Source organism: Canis lupus, chromosome 30 (assembly GCF_048164855.1).
Source record: "Canis lupus baileyi chromosome 30, mCanLup2.hap1, whole genome shotgun sequence".
NCBI lineage: Eukaryota > Metazoa > Chordata > Mammalia > Carnivora > Canidae > Canis > Canis lupus.
This window is the reverse complement of record NC_132867.1, coordinates 8,766,296-8,790,276: the sequence shown is the minus strand read 5'-3', so window position 1 is coordinate 8,790,276 and position 23,981 is coordinate 8,766,296. Positions and strand designations below refer to the sequence as shown.

General features: G+C 36.6%; 1 long non-coding RNA gene across 3 annotated transcripts in view; it reads right to left on the bottom strand.

The window, feature by feature from the left end:
* Window positions 1-1,574: 1,574 nt before the first annotated feature.
* The window catches only part of LOC140621837 (uncharacterized), a 31,592-nt gene continuing 9,185 nt past the window's right edge, over window positions 1,575-23,981 (bottom strand). The window contains exons 2-4 of one of the 3 annotated variants that reach the window (XR_012021561.1): window positions 16,807-16,884; window positions 10,469-10,546; window positions 1,575-3,257 (exon numbers count right to left, since the gene is read on the bottom strand). This is a non-coding gene — a long non-coding RNA (uncharacterized lncRNA). Of the gene's footprint in view, window positions 3,258-10,468; window positions 10,608-16,806; window positions 16,885-23,981 lie in introns of all 3 variants that reach the window. The other 2 variants (XR_012021563.1, XR_012021562.1) reach the window with 2 other exon arrangements.

The window sequence follows — 23,981 nt, the reverse complement described above, 5'->3', positions numbered from 1 at the left end:
ATCTCTAGAGTGGACACAGAAACTTCCCATGAGTATTTGGATTACTACACATAAAAATCAGAATAAGAGTACTACATATGCCATTCACTAGGTGTGTTATGGGTACAAGAAGATGTCCTAGAACACTCAGCATAGAGTTATCACCTGTGATAATAGTGGATTCTGTTTATCCTTGTTCTTGCTCTTTGATTTCTAATGTCATCATTTCCATTTGTTTTGGAATATTCATTGCAATTTTCATGACACTGTTCTCCTTGCAGAGGTTCTGAACTAGCCAATTCTGATACCTCTAGATTAAGGAATTTAGGAGGGAACTCTGCCTCCCAGTGCCAAGATAGTGCCCCAAACACCTCAATGTCCATGTTGCTGGTGTCTCCTTCAAATTCCTTTCCCTTTCTCCATATGAGGGAGAGACTTCTCCCTGAACTGTTAAAGGATTCTCTGATAATCAAATCATTCCCTATTGTACCTGTGTGGGTCCCCCCATCTCCTGTCAGTTCCTCAGTGGGTAAGTCCCACTGACTTTTATACATCTTAAAACCAGGTTCCTATAATCAGTTCACAACTTTTGGTATCTTATTAGACATATACTGTGTGGTAAATTGTTGTAATAATCCATGTCTTTGGATAGTTCTCACCCATATTTATTCTTGGCCTGCCCATTTGCTTAGTTTATGATCAACAGAAGAGTAGCAACCTTGATGGAAGCAAAGAATTATCATCAGGGCCTTAGCTTTGAAGTTTTCTTTTGCTCTGGAACACGAATAAACCCAGGTTAATTTGTGGAAGGTTAAGAGCCTGCATCCCAGTAAAACAAGTCATCCCAGCCAACTATCAGACATGGAGTGAGGCCATTGATCCTCAGTTGCCAACAGACACATGAATGAGATCAGCAGAATTGTCTAGCTGGCCCCAGAAAAAACTGCAAATTCACAGAATCACAATCAAAATTCATGATTGGAATTTTGAAACCACTAGTTTTTGATGGTATAGCTATTGATAGGTTCAAGTATGTTACAATACTTTTATCACCTTCTGATGTAGGTATTTAATTGTAGGTAATTTAATTTAAATCCCTAATTTAGTTGTGTGTAAGGTGAGACACTCTCCGTCTGCTCTCTTGTTTCCCACCCCCAAATTACATCAAGGTCAGCTGATATTCCCTTTTGGTCATTAATAATTAGGAAGTAAAACCATGGTATCCTTAGCAACATCTTATGCCTAGCCAGTAAGCCCACATTACAGCTCCACTGCCTTTTGGATTAAGAGCCCAACCATGGTTCATGAATATTAAATCTCTCAGGTTTGAGCTCTGTCCTTGGGCCCTTAAACTGTTGTTTGACTCTACCATATAATGCATGGTTGGCATTTTTTTCTGTAAAGGAATAGATAGTAAATATTTTAGGATTTGGAGATTCATGCAATCTCTGTCACAGCTATTCACCCTGGGCATTGTAGCAAAAATTCATCCATAGACAATACATAATAAACAAGCATGGCTAGGTTCCACTATATTTTTTCAAAGACTTTTATTTGACAAAGAGAGAGAGAGAGAGAGAGAGAGAGAACAGCAGAGGGAGTGGCAGGCAGAGGGAGAGGGAGAAGCAGACTTCCTACTGAGCAGGGAGTCCAAGGCAGTGCTCTATCCCAGGATCCAGTGATCATAACCTGAGCCAAAGGCAGATGCTTAACTGACTGAGCCTACCAGGTACCCCCTATGTTCCCTATGTTTTTATTTCAAAAATGGGTAATGGAGCAGAATTACTCCACAAGACATAATCTGCCAAACTCTGATTTAAATCATGAATATTCCCATATCTTTCTAATAGCCTTTGTTCATTGTAACATGATTGTTATTCTGAAAGAGAAATGCATTTGAGAGTATTTATGGGGAAGTCAGGAATAGGATTGGGGGTCTTAGGCCTCTAACAGTATTTTAGTCAGCCCTAGCACAGATGGCTTCCAGTAGTACTTGTTTGCTATTCTTCCAAACCTTCTCTAACAATTCTGTACTATCCATAATAAAGATCCCCTGTCTTATGCCCAAAGTAGAAGTATCATCCTTCCCTAGGTTACTCAGAAATGGATTGTTTCCTTAGTGTTTCCACCCTGCTGGAAGTGCCAGGAACCATCAGGCCCAGACAAACTTCCTTCCTTGTGTTTGGCTTCATGCAGGCTCTCAAAGATGGGCCCTACAAATGCTCTAAAGCCCACTTGCATTTATCTGATAATTTAACTCCCATAACTAATGTCTCTAGCATGTTCAATCCTATGCATCTAGTGGTAATGCCCAGCATAGGCTCCATTGTTTGACCTGTACTTACGTCAGACCATGAAGGTTGCAGAGTAAATGGGGCTGAAAATTGCACTGCCTGAGCTCTCCCATCTATTCCATATATATCTTATTGGACTTCCTTTCTTTTATAAAAGCAATCTAACTCTCTTTAGTAATTCCACAAAATGCATATAGTTATATACAACACTCTCTTTTGTCACAAGTGTGAAGGCTATCAGGAAAGCATAGTTCCAGGCTTCTGATGAAAGATTCTTCTCGAACTTTATACTCTCCCAATATCTCCAGCATTATCTATCTTCTAATAGGTGAATTCTACATTATGATTTATGCTGTTGACTAATTCTGTTATACTTTTCTGCTAAGCCTACATGGTATAGTAGAGCAATGGCTCTATTTCTGGCTCATTTTCATTCAAGCCTACTCATTAACCTTATGGGATGAAATTATATTCTCTCTCTACTTATGTGTTCTTATGACCTACATCATCTTGAAGACATATAGTCATTTACCATAAATTCCACTTCTAATTTGTTGCTAAAAATGAATAAACTTGATGAGTGCATGTTACAGAGCATGTACTTTTTTCCATTAAGTAGAATTTCAGTATATAGGGACTTTGGAAATTTGTTCTAGAACAGAAGGATAAGGGAATATCTGTTCTAGTGCTCCTATCTTTCCTTATGTTTTGCCTCCCTTTGAGTTGGAAGCTCCATTTTTCTATGATTCTTTATGTTTCTGTCAAGGAATTCTGGAAACTCAGTTATCCAGTCTCCCCTTTGAAGATGGGTCTTAGAAAGACAGCTTTCCAGTTTGTATAATCCCCTAAGGCATAGTACATAAATTTTCTTAAGTACTTCAGAACAGGAGGTTGCTAAGATAACATTAGTATTGATAAACATTTTGCCTAACAGAAAGATATCTTCTTATCAGATTTTATGCCATGCCCTTTAAGCAGTTCTTCCTAGAAAAGAAAATAAAGGTGAAATGAGAACTCAGTTTTCTAAAATGTGCTCTTATAATTACAAATTTACTTATTTTCTATTTTCTAACTTCTCTCTTCTCTGAGTATCAAAATCAGCAGGAATTTCCAGAGCTTAATAAAATATCTATTGATTGGAGATCCTTTTCTTATGTGTGTAAAAAGTTCAAATAGACTGTGCTTTAACGAAATGTTAAACTCTTGACCTAATTGCTTTTGATATTTCTAAAATAAATGTTGAACTGCCTGAGATTCTTTGAGTTATCAGTCTGAATCAGACCTTGTAATATAGCCGCCACTGCTGACTATGTTTGCACCAAATGAACTGAGCTGTCGTATCTACAGTCGAATAAGATGTCAAGAAAATTCATCGAATTATTTTTATTAATTTCATAGCTATTTCTTTCCTTACCCTGTGATCCATATCTCCAAAGTATATATTGCCCAGGAATACTTTAGTAAAGAGTATGTGTCCAAATGTTAAAATGTATTTGCCTCTCAGTTAAAATATCCTCAAAATAAGTAGAGGAAAACAAGACAAAAAAAAAAAAAGTTTTGTTTTATTGCAACAATATTAAGTGAAATTTAATGATAGAATACATTTGTAAAGATTTATCTCACCAGATATGTTTTTCCTCCTTTCGCTCTGTCTGAACAATATATAATGCTATTTAGGTATGAGGAAAGATATGTTTGTTTTTTTCTATTAGATATTTAAACTACTCTGTCTTTATATTGTTCATGAGAGAAAGAAATTTGTATGATGACAGGTAAAAATGCACTCACAATTAATTTGATCTATAAAATCCCAATGATGTTATGCATTAAAGTTTGTAATCTTATAGCACATATTCAACATTAAATCTAACATATGTTATTTGCTTTTAGCAATAACCACAACTTGGATACTATTATCTGGGATTTAATGGGTTGCCCTCCAAAATAAAAAATCTTACTAATATAGCATAAGCTATTTAAAATAAATAACTGAGCACCTACTATGTGCTTGAACATTCACTTATCAGTTACTTGAAAACATTCTTATACGGAGATTATACAAATGTGTTTTTATGAAAAGTGAGTGGGAATGCTAAATTTTCTGTGCAACAGACATAATAAATACTCTCCATTGGGGTCTTTTATATAATATACTGAATTGTAAAACGTGGATGTCAGAGTCTAAAATATAATTATTCTAAAAATATGAAGCTACTTTCTTTTTAATCCCTGGTATTTGGTTCCTGCTGATGTTCTATCTGGTATTCCAATCATTATATCTTAATGGTCTGCATCTGATTTGCTAAATTTAAGAAAAAAATCTATTTGTAAATGAAAATAGCAAGTGTTATTTAGATTATATATGAGTACAGCCTTTATTCAGATGTTTATGTTTCCACTTATTTTATATGTAATGAGAAAATCTCTTATCATATTAAAAACTTCCATCATTTCACTTTAATCTCTTATTTCTGGAACATCTTTTCTTACTCTGCTTTAACTGTTCTTCTTCTTTCTCCTTATCATTGACCCATTCATTCATTCATTCATTCATTTGTTGGTTTATTTTTATTTTTTAGGCTAACAATCCTACATAATCATGGAAAGTTTTTAATTAAAAACTATTATTTCTTTCCAATTTTTATTTAAATTCTACTTAGCTAGACACAGTACAATATTGGTTTTAGGAGTAGAATTTTGTCATTCATCACTTACATATAACATCTAGTGCTCAACACAAAAAGTGTTTTCAATATCCATAACCCATTTAGGCCACCCCCTGATGACTTCCCTCTATCAACCCTCAGTTAGATCTCTATGGTTAAAAGTCTCTCATGGCTTGCTCTCCTGCCTTTTTTTTTTTCCTCCACCTCTTCTTTATCTATTCATCAGTCAATGGATGTTAGGACTCTGTCCATAAGTTGGCTATTGTTAATCATGCTGCTGTAAACATCAGGATGCATGTGCCCCTTCAAATCAGTATTTTTGGATACTTTGTGTAAAGACCTAGTAGTGCAATTGCCATGTCATAGGGTAGCTCTATTCTCAACTTTTTGAATAACCTCCATACTGTTTTCCAGAGTGGCTGTACCACTTTGCATTCCCACCAACAGAGTAAGGGGGTCCCCTTTATCCAAATCCTTGCCAACATCTGTTGTTTCCTGTGCTATTGATTAGCTATTCTGACAGATGTGAGATGGTATCTCATGGTGGTTCTGATTTATATTACTTTGATGATGAGTATTTATATCTTCTGCCCGTATCTTAAGTAGATTATTTGGTTTTCTGAGGGTTGAGTTTGAGAAGTTCTTTATAGGGTTTGGATACTAACCTTTTATCAGATATGTCATGTGCAAATATCTTCTTGCATTCTGTAGGTTGCAACCTACAGAATGCCTTTTAGTTTTGCTGATTGTTTCCTGCACAGCAAAGGAAACAATTTCCTTTCCTTTTATCTTGCTGAAATCCCAAGAGAACATTTTTGGTTTTGTTTTCCTGGCCTCAGGAGACATGTCTACTAAAAAGTTCTTACAGCTGAGGTCAAAGAAGTTGCTGCCTGTGTTCTCCTCTAGAATTTTTATGGTTTCTTGTCTCACACTTAGGTCGTTCACCCTTTTGGTTTTTTGTTAGTTTTTTAGTATTTTATTTATTTATTCATGAGAGACACAGAGAGACAGAGAGACAGGCAGAGACACAGGCAGAGGGAGAAGCAGGCTCCATGCAGGGAGCCCAATGTGGGACTCAATCCCGGGTTTCCAGAATCAGGCCCTGGGCTGAAGGTGGCGCTAAACCTCTGAGCCCCACGGCTGCCCTCGTTCACTCTTTTGAATTCATTTTTGTGTATGGTAAGAAAGTGGTCCAGTTTCATTCTCTATTTTGCTGTCCAGTTTTCCCGACACCACTTGTTGAAGAGACTATCTTTTTTCCATTGGATATTGTTTCCTGCTTTGTTGAAGATTAGTTGGCCATATAGTTGTGGGTCAATTTATGGGTTTTCTATTCTGTTCCATTGATCTATGTATCTGCATTTATATCTGTCGCATACTGTCTCACAGACTTCAGTTTTGTAATATAGCTGGAGTCCAGAATTCTGATACCTCTAGCTCTGCTTCTCTTTTTCAAGATTATTCTGACTATTTGGGGTCTTCTGTGGTTCCATACAGATTTTAGGATTGTTTGTTTTCACTCTGTGAAAAATGCTGGTCGTATTTTGATGAGGATTGTGTTAAATGTATAGATTGCTTTGGGTAGTAGAGACATTTGAATATCTGTTCTTCCCATCCATGAGCATGGAATGTTTTTCCATTTCTTTGTGTCATCTTCAATTTCTTTCATCAGTGTTTTATAGTTTCCAGAGTACAGATCTTTTACCTCATTTGTTAGATTTATTCGCAGGTACCTTAAAGGGTTTTGGTGTAATTGCAAATGGGATTGATTCCTTGATTTCTCTTTCTGCTGCTTCATTATTGGTGTATAGAAATGTAACAGACTTCTGTATGTTGATTTTATATCCTGTGACTTTGCTGAATTTGTGTGTCAGTGTTAGCAATTTTTTCGTGGAATCTTTCAGGTTTTCCACTGGAGTATCATGCTGTCTGTGAAGAAAGAAAGTTTGACTTCTTGCTGATTGGGGTGCCTTTTATCTCTTTTTGTTGTCTAATTGCTGAAGCTAGGATTTCCAGTATAATGTCAAATAACAGTGGTGACAGCAGACATCCTTGTGTTGTTCCTGAGGAAGAGTTCCTGAGGAAAAGCTCTGTTTTTCCTTATTGAGGATGATATTTGCTGTAGGTCTTTCATATGTGGCCTTTATGATGTTGATTTATGTTCCCTCTCTCCCTGATTTGTTGAGGGTTTTTTTTTTTCATAAATGAATGCTTTGTCAAATGCTTTTTCTGCATCTATTGAAAGAAGCATATGGTTCCTAGCCTTTCTTTTATTAATGTGGTGTATCATGTTGACTAATTTGTGAATATTCAATCACCCTTCAGCCCAGGAATAAATCCCACTTGATCATGGTGAATGATCCTTTTAATATACTGTTGGATTTGATTTGCTAGTATCTTGTTGAGAATTTTTACATCCATGTCCATCTGGGATATTGGCCTGTAATTCTCTTTTTTAGTGGGGTCTTTGTCTGGTTTTGGAATCAAGATAATTCTGGCCTCATAGAATGACTTTGGAAGTTTTCCTTCCATTTCTATTTTTTGGAACAGCTTCAGAAAAATAAGTATTAACTCTCCTTTGTTTGGTAGAATACCCCTGGGATGCCATCTGGTCCTGGAATTATTTTGTGGGAGATTTTTGATTACTGATTCAATTTCTTTGCTGGTTATCAGTCCCCTTAAGTTTTCTCTTTCTTCCTGTTTCAGCTTTGGTAGTTTATAAGTTTCTAGGAATTTATCCATTTTTTCCAGATTGCCTAAATCATTGTCATTTAATTTTTCATAATATTCTCTTATAATTTTTTTATTTCTAAAAAATTATTTTTACTTCTCTGGTAGTATTTTTGATGTTTCCTTTCTGATTCATGGTTTTATTTTGTTTTTTCTCTTTTGTTTTTGAGAAGTCTGGCTAAGGCTTTATCATTTTTATTAATTCTTTCAAAAAACCAGCTCATGGTTTTATTGATCTGTTCTACTGTTTTGTTTTGTGGGGTTTGTTTTTTTCTGTATCATTATTTCTGCTCTAATCTTTATTATTTTCCTTCTTCTACTGGCTTTAGGCTTTATTTACTATTCCTTGTTTAGCCCTTTTATTTGTAAGATTAGGTTGTGTATTTGAGACTTTTCTTGCTCCTGAGGAAGGCCTGTATGCCTATGCACTTTCCTCTTATGACTGCCTTTGCTGTATCCCAAAGATTTTGGTCTGTTTTGTTTTCATTTTCATATGCTTCCTTGTGTTTTTGTTTTTCTTCCTTTAATCCTGGTTTACCCATTCATTCCTTAGTACTTTAATAGGATGTTCTTTTATCTGTGTGTATTTGTCTAAAAAAAAAAAAAGCATATTCTGCTGCTTTAGGATGAAATGTTCTAAATATGTCTGTTAACTGCATCTAGTCCAGTGTGTTACTCAAAATCATTGTTTCCTTGTTAACTTTCAGCTTGGATGATCTGTCCATTGCTGTAAGTGTGGTGTTAAGGTCCCCTACTATTATTGCATTGCTATCAGTGAGTTTCTTCATGTTCATTATTAATCAGTTTACATATTTGGCTCCTCCCAAGTTGGGAGCATAAATATTTACAATTGTTAGATCTCCTTTTTGGATAGACTCTTTTATTTTGATATGGTGCCCTTCTTCATCTCTTATTTCAGTCTTTGGCTTAAAATCTAGTATGGCTACTCCAGGTTTCTTTTGATGTCCATTAGTACGATAGATGGTTTTCCATCCCCTCACTTTCAATCTGGAAGTGCTTTAGGTTTAAAATGAGTCTCTTATAAGCAGTTTATATATGAGTCTTTTTCTTTTAATCTATTCTGACACTCTGTATCTTTTGACTGGAGTATTTAGTTCATTTGCTTTCTTAGTGATTGCTAGATATGAATTTAGTTCTATCGTATTACCTGTAAAGTTGATGGTTCTGGAGATTTTCTCAATTCCTTTCTAGTCTTTATTGCTTTTTGCCTTTCTTTCCCAATCAAAGAATCCACTTTAATATTTAGTGCTGGTTATTAAACCAGTTACAAACTTTAGTTTTTATTTGTCTGGGAAACTTTTTATCTCTCCTCCTATTCTGAATGACAGCCTTGCTGAATAACATATTCTTAGCTGCATATTTTTTCTCATTCTGCACATTGAATATATCATGCCATGCTTTTCTGGCCTGCCAGGTTTCTGTGGAGAGATCTGCTGCCAACCTGATTTGTCCATCCTTGTAGGTTAGGGATTACTTTTCTCTTACTACTTTCAAGATTATTTCCTTATCTGTGTTTTACAAATTTTACTATGACATGTCCTGGTGTTGGCTGGCTATGATTTTGATGGGAGTTATCTGTGCCTCCTGGATTTGGATGTCTGCTTCCTTCCCCAGATTAGGGAAGTTTTCAGCTATAATTTCCTCAAATATGCCATCTATCTGTTTCCCTCTCTTCTTCTGAAACTCCTATGATATGAATGTTGTTTTGCTTTATGGAACATTTGAGTTCCCTAAGTCTACCTTCATGATGTGATAGTTCCTTTCCCTCTTCAGCATTATTATTTTTCATAATTTTATGTTCTATATCATTTATTCATTCTGCTTCTTCTTCCACTCTTTCGTCATTACATCCAGTCAGTTTTGCATCTTGAGTATAGCCCTTTTATTTCAGCCTGATTAGTTTTTAGGTCTTCTATGTCTGTGCTACGGGTCTCTCTAGTCTCTTCTATGCTTTTCTCAAGCCCTGCTAAGTATCCTTAGGATTGTTGTTTTGAATTCTTGTTTGGGTATATTACTTATAACTATCTTGCTTAACTCCCTGGCTTTGATTTCTTCTTGTTCTTCTGTCAGATTCCTGCCTTCATCCTGTGTTCAAGCTGTCTGCAGGTCCAGGTGTGCAGTGCTTCTGTGTTTCATTATAGGCACATGGCTGGGTTTCAAAACTCCAAGTTTTAGGGACATAACACGGTGCAGACCCATGCAGATCTCTTGAAGGAGGGTCTCACCATGCCGTAGCTGGTACTGCTTTGTCCCAGAAAAATAATTGCATGTCCACACTGGGACTTGGATTTTATGGTAAAGCACAGCAAAAGACGACATCCAAGTTAGCTGCCCTTAGCAGGTGTCTCTCCTCATAAGCTAACGAATGGGGTAGCTTAACATTGCCTGCTAGCTCTTTTGTCCCTTGAGAGGCAGTGTCACCTCTCCCAAATGCACTCTAAGAAGGGGAACTGTTTCTCCCAGTAGGACCCAGGGATCCTCAGAGCATGCTGTCCACTCCCAGGCCTCCACCCTCCTTCTCCATAGGAGCACCACTACACTTACCAGCCTTGACCCTCGCAATGGCAAGGAGATCTAGAACTTCAGACTTTGAGTCATCTGTTGCTTATAATAATCAGCCCTTATTTTCCCAGTCAATTGTTTGGGGAGATGTTTTTCTTGTGCAATCCCCTGCACGTTCCTTTATTTGTCTCTCTTTCTCTCCTCTCTTCATGACCAGAGCTCCCTTCTGTCCACAATACCCATGATTCTTTTGCCCCCAAATCATACACCTCCTACCTTCCTTGATGTGGCCTCTTTTCTCTCAATCCTCAGATTGATTTCCTGGGTGTTCAGAATGATTCGGTATTTATCTAGCTGTGTTTGAGGAATGAGACAAACATAAGGTCCTCCTACCACTCCACCATCTTAATTCTCCCTTATTAAAAAAAAAACAAAAAGTTTATTGAATCATAATATTAAAAAACTTGGATAAATTTGTTTGTAAACATGTACACATACAAATGTATACATCTTGATGAGTTTTTCTTTTTCTCCTTTAAACAGTTGTATAAATGGCTGTTCATCTATAAATAGTTTTCTGAATCATTCTTCATGGAGATAATTAGCTGTTCCATTCTTTGTATTTTAATAGAATTAAATATATTCCTTTTAGCATTTTCCCTTATTCTTATCATTTTTACCTCATTCAGTACATTCCATGAGATAAGGGCACTACTGCCTGGATCTGCAAGGTACTATACATTTTTTTTTCCTGCTAAATAAATGATATGAATTATTTATATGAATCTTCTTAAAACATATTTACTGGATTACAAAGTATTTGAATAAACCAAGCACACTGAGACTCTGTTCCTTAATATTACTGGAGGGGCTAGCATCTTATCTATTAAATAATAATAAAAATTTAAATATTTTTTCATCACAAATTTGTAGAAAATTTGGAAACAATTTAGAATATGGGAAAAAAATTTAGTCTCTTCAGTAGTGATTACCAGCAGGAAGCAGATATGTTTGCATACTAAACACAGTTAAGACAATATGGCTAAACCATTTTATAGTCTTATTTTTTAGCAAAAATTACAATTTTGCATAATAAAATCAATAATATAATTTGAAGTGGCTATGTCATAGTTCATATGGTATGATTTTTATAACCCATGATTCAAATAGACATGGGTTTGGAAAAGGAGGTGATAGCAGATATTGAAGACTTTGGATTTAAAATAGCCTCAGTTCTACACTCTACTGATTTTCAAATTACACACATATGTGTGTGTATATATATATATATATATATAGAGAGAGAGAGAGAGAGAGGAGAGAAAGAGAGACAGAGAGAGAGACTGAGAGACAGAGAGAAAGAGACAGAGAGACAGAGACAGAGAGAAATATATCCTTGTTTGTCTTGAATTGTCTATAGAATTATCTTAACCTTAAAATATACTAATATAGTCTGGGGCTGACAACTTTTAACCAAATACAAACAGAATTTGGGTGCCATGTTTGTTTCTTTGTTCATAGTCATGTTTGTTCTTAATGAGTTTTTAATGGCAAAATGTTACTAAGGAAACAGCCAAGATTGGCTTGAAAAACTTAATACCCAAATAATAAATTATATCATTGCATCCTTTAAGATAAAAGAAATAGGTTATATTTTAGTTCAAGGAAAGTGACCTATGCATCTCTCTTTTTAATATTTAGACTTTAGGAACTGGTCTATTACCCATGTAGTTCATTCACTGCCAACAGAGCCCCCTCCTTAACTGTCCTAACATTTTTCTAAAATTAAACAAATACAAAACATTCTGAGGATTTCATTGTCAGTATTTTGGAAAGATAAACAAAACCAAAAAAGATTCCCCTCCTAGTCACTCCATGAACTATTTTCTATTTTCTTTTAACTGTATGTGGGGGATGAGAAAGAAGAAACAAGTTAACACAAGAATTAAAATGCACTTTATTAGAAGAGTATTTCCAGGCCTGCTGGCATAGATCAGGGTCTGTATTATTTTGGACTTTTCATGAAGCAGACACCAAGACAAAATTAGATGTGCAAGATAAATATTAGATATCACAGAGAGAGAGAGAGAGCCAAGGGAGCCTATGAAAGCCTTTAGACTGTGACTTAGGCCTGACCTTGTATGAAAAAGAGGAAGGAAGGAAGGAAGGAAGGAAGGAAGGAAGGAAGGAAGGAAGGAAGGAAGGAAGGAAGGAAGGAAGGAAGGAAGGATTGTCAATACCTTAGAATGCACTGCAGGTATAAAAGAATTTGGAAGAACCATTAAAGAGTTCTGGAGTCAACACTGATCATCAGAGAAATCTTTTATTTCTTAGGAATGGCCCTGCCTTAGCATCTCTTATGTGCTTAATCATTGGCTGAGAGCAGCCCAATGGGATACATATCTTCACTGTGAACATGGTGATAATATCATAGTGCATTAGCTAGAGTTATCACTTAATTGCACATACTGCAGTTAGAAATCTGCATTATTATGGCCTCCACAAGGACTTTTGAGGAAAGAACAGTATAGGTGTTGCAAATTAGGAATGTAAAGAAGACTAGGAATGCTTGTAGAGAGATTACTAATGGACTTGGGTAAGAGAAAGTAGTGAAAGGGAGGCAGCAATAGAGAAGAATAATGTCTAAAATGTGTTATTTCCATATTTCCTTTCGATATGCTTTCTTCAATATAATAAAGTGTTCTCTATATATTTTATGTCTGTAGTAACAGGAATAAGGATCATTTCCAGACTCCAGATTGCAGAAACATAGGGACAAAAATGGAAATCCCCTCATAGTAACTATTGGGAAGCTCTCATGGCCTCCCAGTTGAGATGTCTCTCTTTCAAAGACGGATCATAAAGACTCACAGTACTAGGTTGCATATAATAGGTAAACTATTTTTATTTTTCATAGTAAATTTTAATAATGAACTACAGAACTCTCCCTTTCTTCCCTCTCTTCATTTCCTGATGACTATCATTAAGCAAAAAATTCTCCTAATATTTGCTAGATCAGTATATGTGAGTATTTAAAAAAAATTGTGGGGGGGGGGGCAGCCCCGGTGGCACAGCGGTTTAGCACCGCCTGAAGCCTAGGGTGTGATTCTGGAGACCCGGGATCCAGTCCCATGTCAGGCTTCCTGCATGGAGCCTGATTTTCCCTCTGCCTGTGTCTCTGCCTTTCTCTCTCTCTCTCTCTCTCTCTCTCTCTCTCTCATAAATAAATAAAATCTTTAAATAATAAAACATTTAAAAATCTTGGCATAAAATTTTAATATCTAAAGAACTTCCAGTAACATTAATAATTTGACCCCTCATACATATAAAACTTAACAAACTGGAAAGCAGTCAGAAGAAGAATAGAATTAGAGTTTATACTTTAAAATATTGCAACTAGAAGATGTGAGAATTGCAAATCTGTGAATTTCTGGCCTGAATGCTCCTCCCAAACCCCAAGGCTGTTGCAAAATAAGTAGAGGAAACTTCATCTTTATCAACTGGAGATGATGGCAAATAGGGTTTAGTATTAAAAGAGTAACTGAAACGTTAAAGGACAAAGTGTGGTATTTAGAAAATGACAGAAAGTGTAAGATACAAACCTGGTGCATAAAATTGCCCATATTCCTGGCTGTCATCTACACTACAGATTCATGAATAAGAGAGAAGAATGCACGGCAAAAATTTAGACAAAAGAAAATGAGGACTTTACTTTTTAAAGATAGAGCTGTACTGAGTGAGATCTGAGATTTGATTGCTTTGTTTAATTTTTTAATTGTGTGCAATTCCCAACTATGCCACCACCAAGGCGAAAGACAGTAGAAGCTTTACAAGCTTGAGATGGCAGCAGGCAGATCCCGAGACTGATAGAATATCTGAGAATCAGCAGTAAATCTCTTAAGAGCAAGAACACCACAGAAATCATAAAACAGGATCTAATGCCACAGCAATCGTGATCTGTAATGCCCATTTTTCAACAAATAGCTACATTAAAGAAGAGGGAAAGTGTCACTCATAACAGGGAAGAAAGATGACCAACAGAAACTGAGTAGAACCAGATTGAATTCATCGGATAAAAATTTTAGAGCAACTATTACATAAATATGTTTGAAGAATTGTGGGAACATGTGTATAAAGTTAATGGAAACTGACTTTAATGTGGGAATAGTTGGAGAATTTCAACATACAAATGAGAACTACTCAGTAAATCAAGTGCTGAAAAGTACAGTAACTTTAAATGAAAAAGTAACAACATTGGCTTAATATCAGATTTCAGTTAATAGAATAAATAAGCAAACCTAAAAACAGGTCAAAATATTACACAATCTAAAGAATATAGAAAAAAATTAAAGATAAAATGGACAGAGCTTCAAAGACACTTGTAAAGAAATGTCAAATACACTTGTGAAGAAATGTCAAGTAAGTAATACATGCAATTGAAGTCCTAGAAAGAGAAGAGCAAAATAAAGGGGTAGAGAAAAGTAATATCAAGAACCAAAGATTTCACAAATTTTTCAGAGCACATGAATTTACAAGAAGCTCAACAATAACAAGCAAGATGAAAACACAAAATGATAATAAATGTGCTAAAACTAAAAAATGATAAAAATGTACAAAAATGATAATAAATGTACTAAAAGTCTAAGAAATTTTTAAACAATTATAGAAAAACAAACAGTATATTTCTCTATGTATGTTGGGAAACATTATAATTAATGATTCAATTTTTATCAGAAATTATTCATATCAGAAGGTGTAAAAATGACATGTTCAATGTGCTAAAAATAACAATATTTTTATATATTTTATATAGGGACATCAGGGTGTCTCAGTCAGTTAAACATCCAAATTTTGGCTTAAGTCATGATTTCAGAGTCCTGAGATTGAACCCTGTGTTGGGCTCTGCACTGAACATGGAGCCTGCCTATGGTTCTCTCTCTTCCTCTCCTTCTGCCCCTCTCACCACTGTCTCTCTTTCTAGGAAAAAACAAACAAACAAAAATATGTATATATATATATGTGTGTGTGTGTGTCTGTGTATATTTACACATATGTATAACATACATAATAATATTGTTATTTTCAGCACACTATTGTTATTACTGCCAACCAAAATTTCTATATCTAGTGAATTAATCCATTAAAATAAAAGCAAAATGATGCAGTTTTTACATAAAGAAAAATTTAGAGAATTTATTGCCAGCACACCTGCATGCACTATAAGAAATTCCAGTTTTCTCCCGCTGAAGGGATATGACATGGTATTGATTGTGTAACACATAAATGTGTGAAGAGATCTGGTTGTAGATTTATTGGTAAATATACACAATTGGAAATAGAAATTAAAGACAATTTGATTTGTTGTAATATCAAAAATAGAACAAACTTTGCAATAATTGAGAAAAATAAATGTATATTTCCTCCATATTTAAAACCAGGAAACATTATTAAGAAAAAATAAAGAACTTAGTAAATGGAAAACTATATCACCTTCATAAAATGGAATACTAAATAGTATTAAAATGTCAGCTCTCTCTAGTTAGATCTGTAGATTCAATACAATCTAATTAAAATTCTAGCATTTATATGCAAGTGCAATCAAACTAGAATAATAAACAATTTTGCAAAAAAGTGATAGTTGTAGAAAAGCATAAAATTTGGTTTTAAATTTTACTCTAAATTTTAAGTAATACAGTGCTTCATCAGCAATAGTATATCTATATAGTCCAGTGGAATAAAATTGAGAGTATTGGAATGTATATATTGGAGATTATTGGAATAAATAAATATATATATATATATATATATATATAATTCATTCATCCAATTCATTCATCCAATTCATTATTGGAATGAATATATATATATATATTCATTGAATATATAGGTATATATATATATATATATATTCTACTGATTTTCAACAAATGGTACTGGAACAACTGTATAGTTGCCAAATCTTTTAAGAGTAACTGTAACTTTTTACATTTCTATCAGAAATGTATGAATAATCCACTTTTTCCATAGCCTCATCAATATTTGGTGTTGTCACTCTTTTACATTTGAGCCATTCTGGTAACCATGCAGTTATAATTCACTGTGGTTTACATTTTCATTTCCCCAGTGGTGTATGTTGTTGAACGTGTTTTCATGTGCTTGTTTTTCTATCTGTATGTCTTCTGGAAGAGCGCCACTGTATTTTTACTCATTTTCTAACTGCATTATTTGTTTTATTTTTACCATTGACTGATAGTTCTTGCTCTACTCAAGATACTTGTACGTTGTCAAATTTGTAGTTTCCAAATATTCTCTTTTATCATATAGCTTATATTTTCATCCTAATATGTCCTACATAGAGCAGAATTTTGTTGAAATTTTGAAAGCCCAAATTACCAAATTTCCATTTGGTAATCATGTTTTTTTTTGTTCATTTGTAATAATTCTTTGCATAGCCCTAATTATGGAAAGTTTTCTCCTGTATATTTTCTCAAAGTTTTGGTTTCATATTTTGTTTAACTACATGACTGTCTCCATTTGTTCAGGCTGCTATAACAGAAATACCAAAGACTAGGTGGCTTAAAAGCAACAGAAATTATTTCTTTCAGTTATGGTACCTGGAATTCCAATATCAGGAATCAGCAGTTCTATTGAAGACTCTTTCCGGTTGCAAGCTGCTCACTTCTCATTGTATCCTAGTTAGGCAGGCAGCAGAGAATAGCAAGCATTCTTATATTTTTTGTAATAAGGGCACTAATCCATTCATGAGAGATCTGCCTTCGTGAGCTCATCTAATTCTAATTACTTCCTCATGGTACCACTTCTTAATACCATTGCATTGTGGGTTAATATTTCAAAATGTTTTTTTTTTTTTTTTGGAGGTACAGAAACATTTGGCCTATAATAATGATTTTTTTAATATTTTATTTATTTATTCATGACAGACACACAGAGAGAAGTAGAGACATAGACAGAGGGAGAAGCAGCTCCTTATGGGGAGCGGGACCCTGGGATCATGATCTGAGCCAAAGGCTGATGCTTAACCACTGAGCCACCCAGGCATTCCAACAATGATGTATTTTTATGTAAAATAGGAGATTTAAGTTCATGTATACTATTTTAAAAATGTTCAATTGCTCCAGTACCATTTCTAACTCCCTTGAATTGGCTTGGCACTTTTGTCCTAAGTAGAAAGTAATATCAGCAAAATGATGAAAGAGGAAGACCTAGATCTCATTCCCCAACAGAGACAATGACTTAAAAATATATGGCCCAAAAGGCCATTATAAGAACTCCAAAAACCATTTAAGAAGCCACAGTGACTCTAGCAAGTTCAAAGTCAAAAACAGCCACAATGTAATAGGTAAAAAAAAAAAAAAAAAAAAGTTGTTTTATTTCAACCATGTCAGCCCTTCCCTAACACTGGCACAGTTCAGAGCAATCAGAAAGTACCCAGCTTGTGACTTCTCCTTTGGAAGACAAAGAGAAAGGTGAAATATACATGCATGTATGCAATATTCAAGCTTTTCAGGAAACTTCCAGAAGGACTGATTTATGTCTTGCCCAACTCAGAGCACTGAGAATAAATCAGCATACTTTGGATGCCTTGCCTTCTGAGAACAAAAGAGAACTCACTGGCTTATTGCAGCCCAAAGGACTTACAGTACTATACATTAGAAAGAGCAAAAGAGCACAAGCTCCAGAAAAGAAACTGGAACACATAAACCTAGAGAAGATGCATCTTAATAAAAGGCTTGAGAAGCTGCCAGAGTCTCTTCCCAAGATCATTGGTGAAGGTCTTTTCTCTAAAGTCAGTCTATAAAGAGTGGGAGATGGCTGGGTTTTTTTTCAAATGCAAAAATTACCACACATATAGCAAGAGAGAAACAGGAAAGCATGGCCTAGTCAAAAGACAAAAATAAATCTCCATAAAAGAAACCCTAAGGAAAGGTACATCTATGAATTAGTTGACAAAAAATCCAAAATAACCACCTTAAAAGGCTCAATGCACCAGAGAATTCAGACGCACAAGTAAGTGAAATCAGGAAAAGTAGGCATAGGCAAAATGAGATTAATAAGGAGCTAGAAACTATATAAAAATAAGCAAAGAAAAATTTTGGAACTGAAAAATGCAATGACTATAATGAAAAATTCACTAGAGTTTCAACAGCAGACTTGATCAAGCAGAAGAAAAAATATGGTGCACTCAAAAGAGTGTATTTGAAATTATAGAATCGGAGAAATAAACAGGAAAAGAATCAAGAAAATTGGAAAAGCTCAAAGAATTTATGGGACCCCAACATGCAGATAAATTTATGCATTATGGAAATGAATGGATAAGGGAGAGAGAATTTGAAGTGATATCAGCCAAAAACTTACCAAATATAAGAATGGAAATAAACATTCAAATTCAAGAATTAAAAAGTTTCTAACTAGCATAAACCCAAGAGACACATGATCAAGCTGTCAAAAATCAATCACATAAAACTTTTGGAAGCTGAAAGGAAAAAAAAAAATTGTCATGTAGATGGGAACTCTCATGAAATTATCCACAGGTACCTCAGCAGAAACATTACAAAGAAGGAAGTGAGGTGATACATTAAAAGCAACTATAAAAAATGTACCAAAAAAGAATATTATATCTGGCAAAACTATCCTTCAAAAAGGAAGAAGAAATAAAGACCTTCCCAGATCAACAGAAGCTGCCTACTAGACCTGCCTTTAAGGATTGCTAAAGGGAGTACCCCACATTAAAACCAAAGGACAGGGGGAGGCAGGGCAAGATGGCAGAAGAGGAGGGTCCCCAAGTCGCCTGTCCCCACCAAAGTACCTAGATAACCTTCAAATCATCCTGAAAACCTACGAATTCGGCCTGAGATTTATTTATTTATTTATTTATTTTAAATTTTTATTTATTTATGATAGGCACACAGTGAGAGAGAGAGAGGCAGAGACACAGGCAGAGGGAGAAGCAGGCTCCATGCACCGGGAGCCTGATGTGGGATTTGATCCTGGGTCTCCAGGATCGCGCCCTGGGCCAAAGGCAGGCGCTAAACCGCTGCGCCACACAGGGATCCCTCGGCCTGAGATTTAAAGAGAGAACAGCTGGAATGCTACAGTGAGAAGAGTTCATGCTTCTAAGGTAGGAAGACGGGGGAAAAGAAATAAAGAAACAAAAGGCCTCCAAGGGGGAGGGGCCCCACGAGGAGCTGGGCTGAGGCTGCAGTTGAAAGCCCCCAGGACAGGAGAGCCCCGTCCCGGAGAAACAGGAGCTGCACCAACCTTCCTGGTCAGAAAGACACTCCACAGCGAGCTCGGGCAGGATCCCAGGAGGGGCGGGGATGCCCTCAGGCTCCCAGGGACACTAACAGAGGAACTGCACCCCGGGAGGAAGCGCCCCACACCCCGTGGGCGAGCTCCCCAAAGGGCTGCAGCTTGGAGCGGCTCGGGTAGAGGCTCGGCGCAGAGGGAGCTGCCCGGCAGGGAGCCAGATTCCAGCAGCGCAGGCCCGGGAGCACAGGGCGCCGGGACACAGCCCAGGATCGGGCGCTTCCCCCGGGCCAGGCAGAGGCCGGGAGGGCCCAGGACAGCAGGGACGCTCCTGCCGCTGGGCAGCCCCGAGCTGAGCAGATCAGCGGCCCCGCCCGCAGAGCATCCAGGCCCCTGCAGACTGAGAGCTCTGGTAGTTACTGCAGAGCTGACTCTAGGGCTGGAGAGCTGGCCACCCCCACTGTTGTTGTTCCTCCTGGGGCCTCACGGGTAAACAACCCCCACTGAGCCTCACAGTGGCCTCACAGGATAAACAGGTTAAACAACTTTCTCTGAGTCCTGCACCAGGCAGGAGGATGAACAGCTCCCCCAGGTGCTCACACCTAAGAATCAGCACAGCAGGCCCCTCCCTCAGAAGACCAGCTAGACCTACACAGGAAAAACAAATTATTGACCAAGGAGCCCTGGAAAGTTCCAGGAGAAGTCGAGGGATTTACAGTATACAGAATCAGAGGATACTCCCCCTTGTTTTTTGTTTGGTTTGCTTCCCTCCCCCTTTTTTTCTTTTCTTCTCTTCTTTTTTCTTCTTTTTTTCTTTTTCTTTTCTTCTTTCTCTCCTCTCTTTATCTCCTTTTCCCAATACAACTTGTTTTTGGCCACTCTGCACTGAGCAAAATGACTAGAAGGAAAAACTCACCTCAAAAGAAAGAATCATAAATAGTCCTCTGTCCCACAAAGTTAAAAACTTTGGATTACAATTCAATGTCAGAAAGCCAATTCAGAAGCACTATTATAAAGCTACTGGTGGCTCTAGAAAAAAAGCATAAAGCACTCAAGAGACTTCATAACTGCAGAATTTAGATCTAATCAGGCAGAAATTAAAAATCAATTAAATGAGATGAAATCCAAACTAGAGGTCCTAACGACAAGGGTTAAGGAGGTGGAAGAACGAGTGAGTGACATAGAAGACAAGTTGATAGCAAAGAGGGAAACTGAGGAAAAAAGAGAAAAAAAAATTAAAAAAATAATGAGGATAGATAGAGGGAATTAAATGACAACCTCAAAAGAAAAATCTACATTTAATTGGGGTTCCAGAGCGCCGAAAGGGACAGAGGTCCAGAATATGTATTTGAACAAATCATAGCTGAAAACTTTCCTAATCTGGGAAGGGAAACAGGCATTCAGATCCAGGAAATAGAGACATCCCCCCCTAAAATCAATAAAAACTGTTCAACACCTGACATTTAATAGTGAAGCTTGCAAACTCCAAAGACAAAGAGAAGATTCTTAAAGCAGCAAGAGACAAGAAATCCCTGACTTTTATGGGGAGGAATATTGGGTAACAGCAGACCTCTCCACAGAGACCTGGCAGGCCAGAAAGGGCTGGCAGGATATATTCAGGGTCCTAAATGAGAAGAACATGCAACCAAGACTACTTTATCCAGCAAGGCTCTCATTCAGAATGGAAGGAGAGATAAAGAGCTTCCAAGACAGGCAGGAACTGAAAGAATATGTGACCTCCAAACTAGCTCTGCAAGAAATTTTAAGGGGGACTCTGTAAAAGAAAGAGGAAGTCCAAGGAAAGAATCCACAAAAACAGGGACTGAATAGATACCATGATGACACTAAACTCATATCTTTCAATAAAAACTCTGAACGAGAATAGGATTAATGACCCCCATCAAAAGGCGCAGGGTTTCAGACTGGATAAAAAAAAGCAGGACCCATCTATTTGCTGTTTATAAGAGACTCATTTTAGACATAAGGACACCTACGCCTGAAAATGAAAGGTTGGAGAACCATTTGCCATTCGAATGGTCCTCAAAAGAAAGCAGGGGTAGCCATCCTTATATCAGATAAACTAAAGTTTATCCCGAAGACTGTAGTGAGAGATGAAGAAGGACACTCTATCATATTTAAAGGATCTATCCAACAAGAGGACTTAACAATCCTCAATATATATGCCCCCAATGTGGGAGCTGCCAAATATATCAATCAATTAATAACTAAAATTAAGACATACTTAGATAATAATACACTTATACTTGGTGATTTCAATCTAGCTCTTTCTACACTCGATAGGTCTTCTAAGTGCACATTTCCAAAGAAACAAGACCTTTAAATGATACCCTGGACAAGATGGATTTCACAGATATCTACAGAACTTTACATCCAAACTCAACTGAATACACATTCTTCTCAAGTGCACAAGGAATTTTCTCCAGAATAGACCACATACTGGGTCACAAATCAGGTGTGAACTGATACCAAAAGATTGGGACCGTCCACTGAATATTTTCAGACCATAATGCTTTGAAATTAGAACTAAATCACAAGAAGATTGGAAGGATTTCAAACACATGGAGGTTAAGGACCATCCTGCTAAAAGATGAAAGGGTCAACCAGGAAATTAGAGAAGAATTTAAAAGATTCATGGAAACTAATGAGACTGATGATACAACAATTCAAAATCTTTGGGATACAGCAAAAGCAGTCCTGAGGGGGAAATACATCGGAATACAAGCATCCATCCAAGAACTGGAAAGAACTCAAATACAAAAGCTAACCTTGCAACTAAAGGAGCTGGAGAAAAAACAGCAAATAGATCCTTCCAGCAGAAGAAGAGAGTCAATAAAGATTCGAGCAGAACTCAATGAAATCCATTGAGAAAAACCAAGAACCATATGATCCTCTCATTAGATGCAGAGAAAGCATTTGACAAAATACAGCATCCATTCCTGATCCAAACTCTTCAGAGTGTAGGGATAGAGGGAACATTCCTCGACATCTTAAAAGCCATCTACGAAAAGCCCACAGCAAATATCATTCTCAATGGGGAAGCACTGGGAGCCTTTCCCCTAAGATCAGGAACATGACAGGGATGTCCACTCTCTCCACTGATATTCAGCATAGTACTAGAATCCTAGACTCAGCAATCAGACAACAAAAAGAAATAAAAGGCATTCAAATTGGTAAAGAAGGAGTCAAACTCTCTCTCTTTGCTGATGACATGATACTTTACATAGAAAGCCCGAAAGCCTCCACCCCAAGATTGCTAGAACTCATACAGCAATTTGGCAGTGTGTCAGGATACAAAATCAATGCCCAGAAGTCAGTGGCATTTCTATACACAAACAATGAGGTTGAAGAAAGAGAAATTAAAGAGTCAATCCCATTTATAATTGCACCCAAAAGCATAAGATACCTGGGAATAAACCTAACCAAAGAGGTATACAGGATCTATACCCTAAAAACTACAGAACACTTCTGAAAGAAATTGAGGAAGACACAAAGAGATGAAAAAATATTCCATGCTCATGAATTGGAAGAATTAATATAGTTAAAATGTCAATGTTACCCAGGGCAATTTACACGTTTAATGCAATCCCTATCAAAATACCATGGACTTTCTTCAGAGAGTTAGAACAAATTATTTTAAGATTTGTGTGGAATCAGAAATACCCCGAATAGCCAGGGGAATTTTAAAAAAGAAAACCATAGCTGAGGGCATCACAATGCCGGATTTCAGATTGTACTACAAAGCTGTGGTCATCAAGACAGTGTGGTACTGGCACAAAAACAGACACATAGATCAGTGGAACAGAATAGAGAACCCAGAAGTGGACCCTGAACTTTATGGTCAACTAATATTCCATAAAGGAGGAAAGACTATCCATTGGAAGAAAGACAGTCTCTTCAATCAATGGTGCTGGGAAAACTGGACATCCACATGCAGAAGAATGAAACTAGACCACTTTCTTGCACCAGACACAAAGATAAACTCAAAATGGATGAAAGATCTAAATGTGAGACAAGATTCCATCAAAATCCTAGAGAAGAACACAGGCAACACCCTTTTTGAACTTGGCCACAGTAACTTCTTGCAAGATTCATCCATGAAGGCAAGAGAAACAAAAGCAAAAATGAACTATTGGGACTTCATCAAGATAAGAAGCTTTTGCACAGCAAAGGATACAGTCAACAAAACTAAAAGACAACCTACAGAATGGGAGAAGATATTTGCAAATGACCTATGAGATAAAGGGCTGGTATCCAAGATCTATAAAGAACTTATTAAACTTAACAGCAAAGAAACAAACAATCCAATCATGAAATGGGCAAAAGACATGAACAGAAATCTCACAGAGGAAGACATAGACATGGCCAACAAGCACATGATAAAATGCTCTGCATTCAGGGAAAAATGAATCAAAACCACAATGAGATACCACCTCACACCAGTGAGAATGGGGAAAATTAACAAGACGGGAAACAACAAATGTTCAAGAGAATGTGGAAAAAG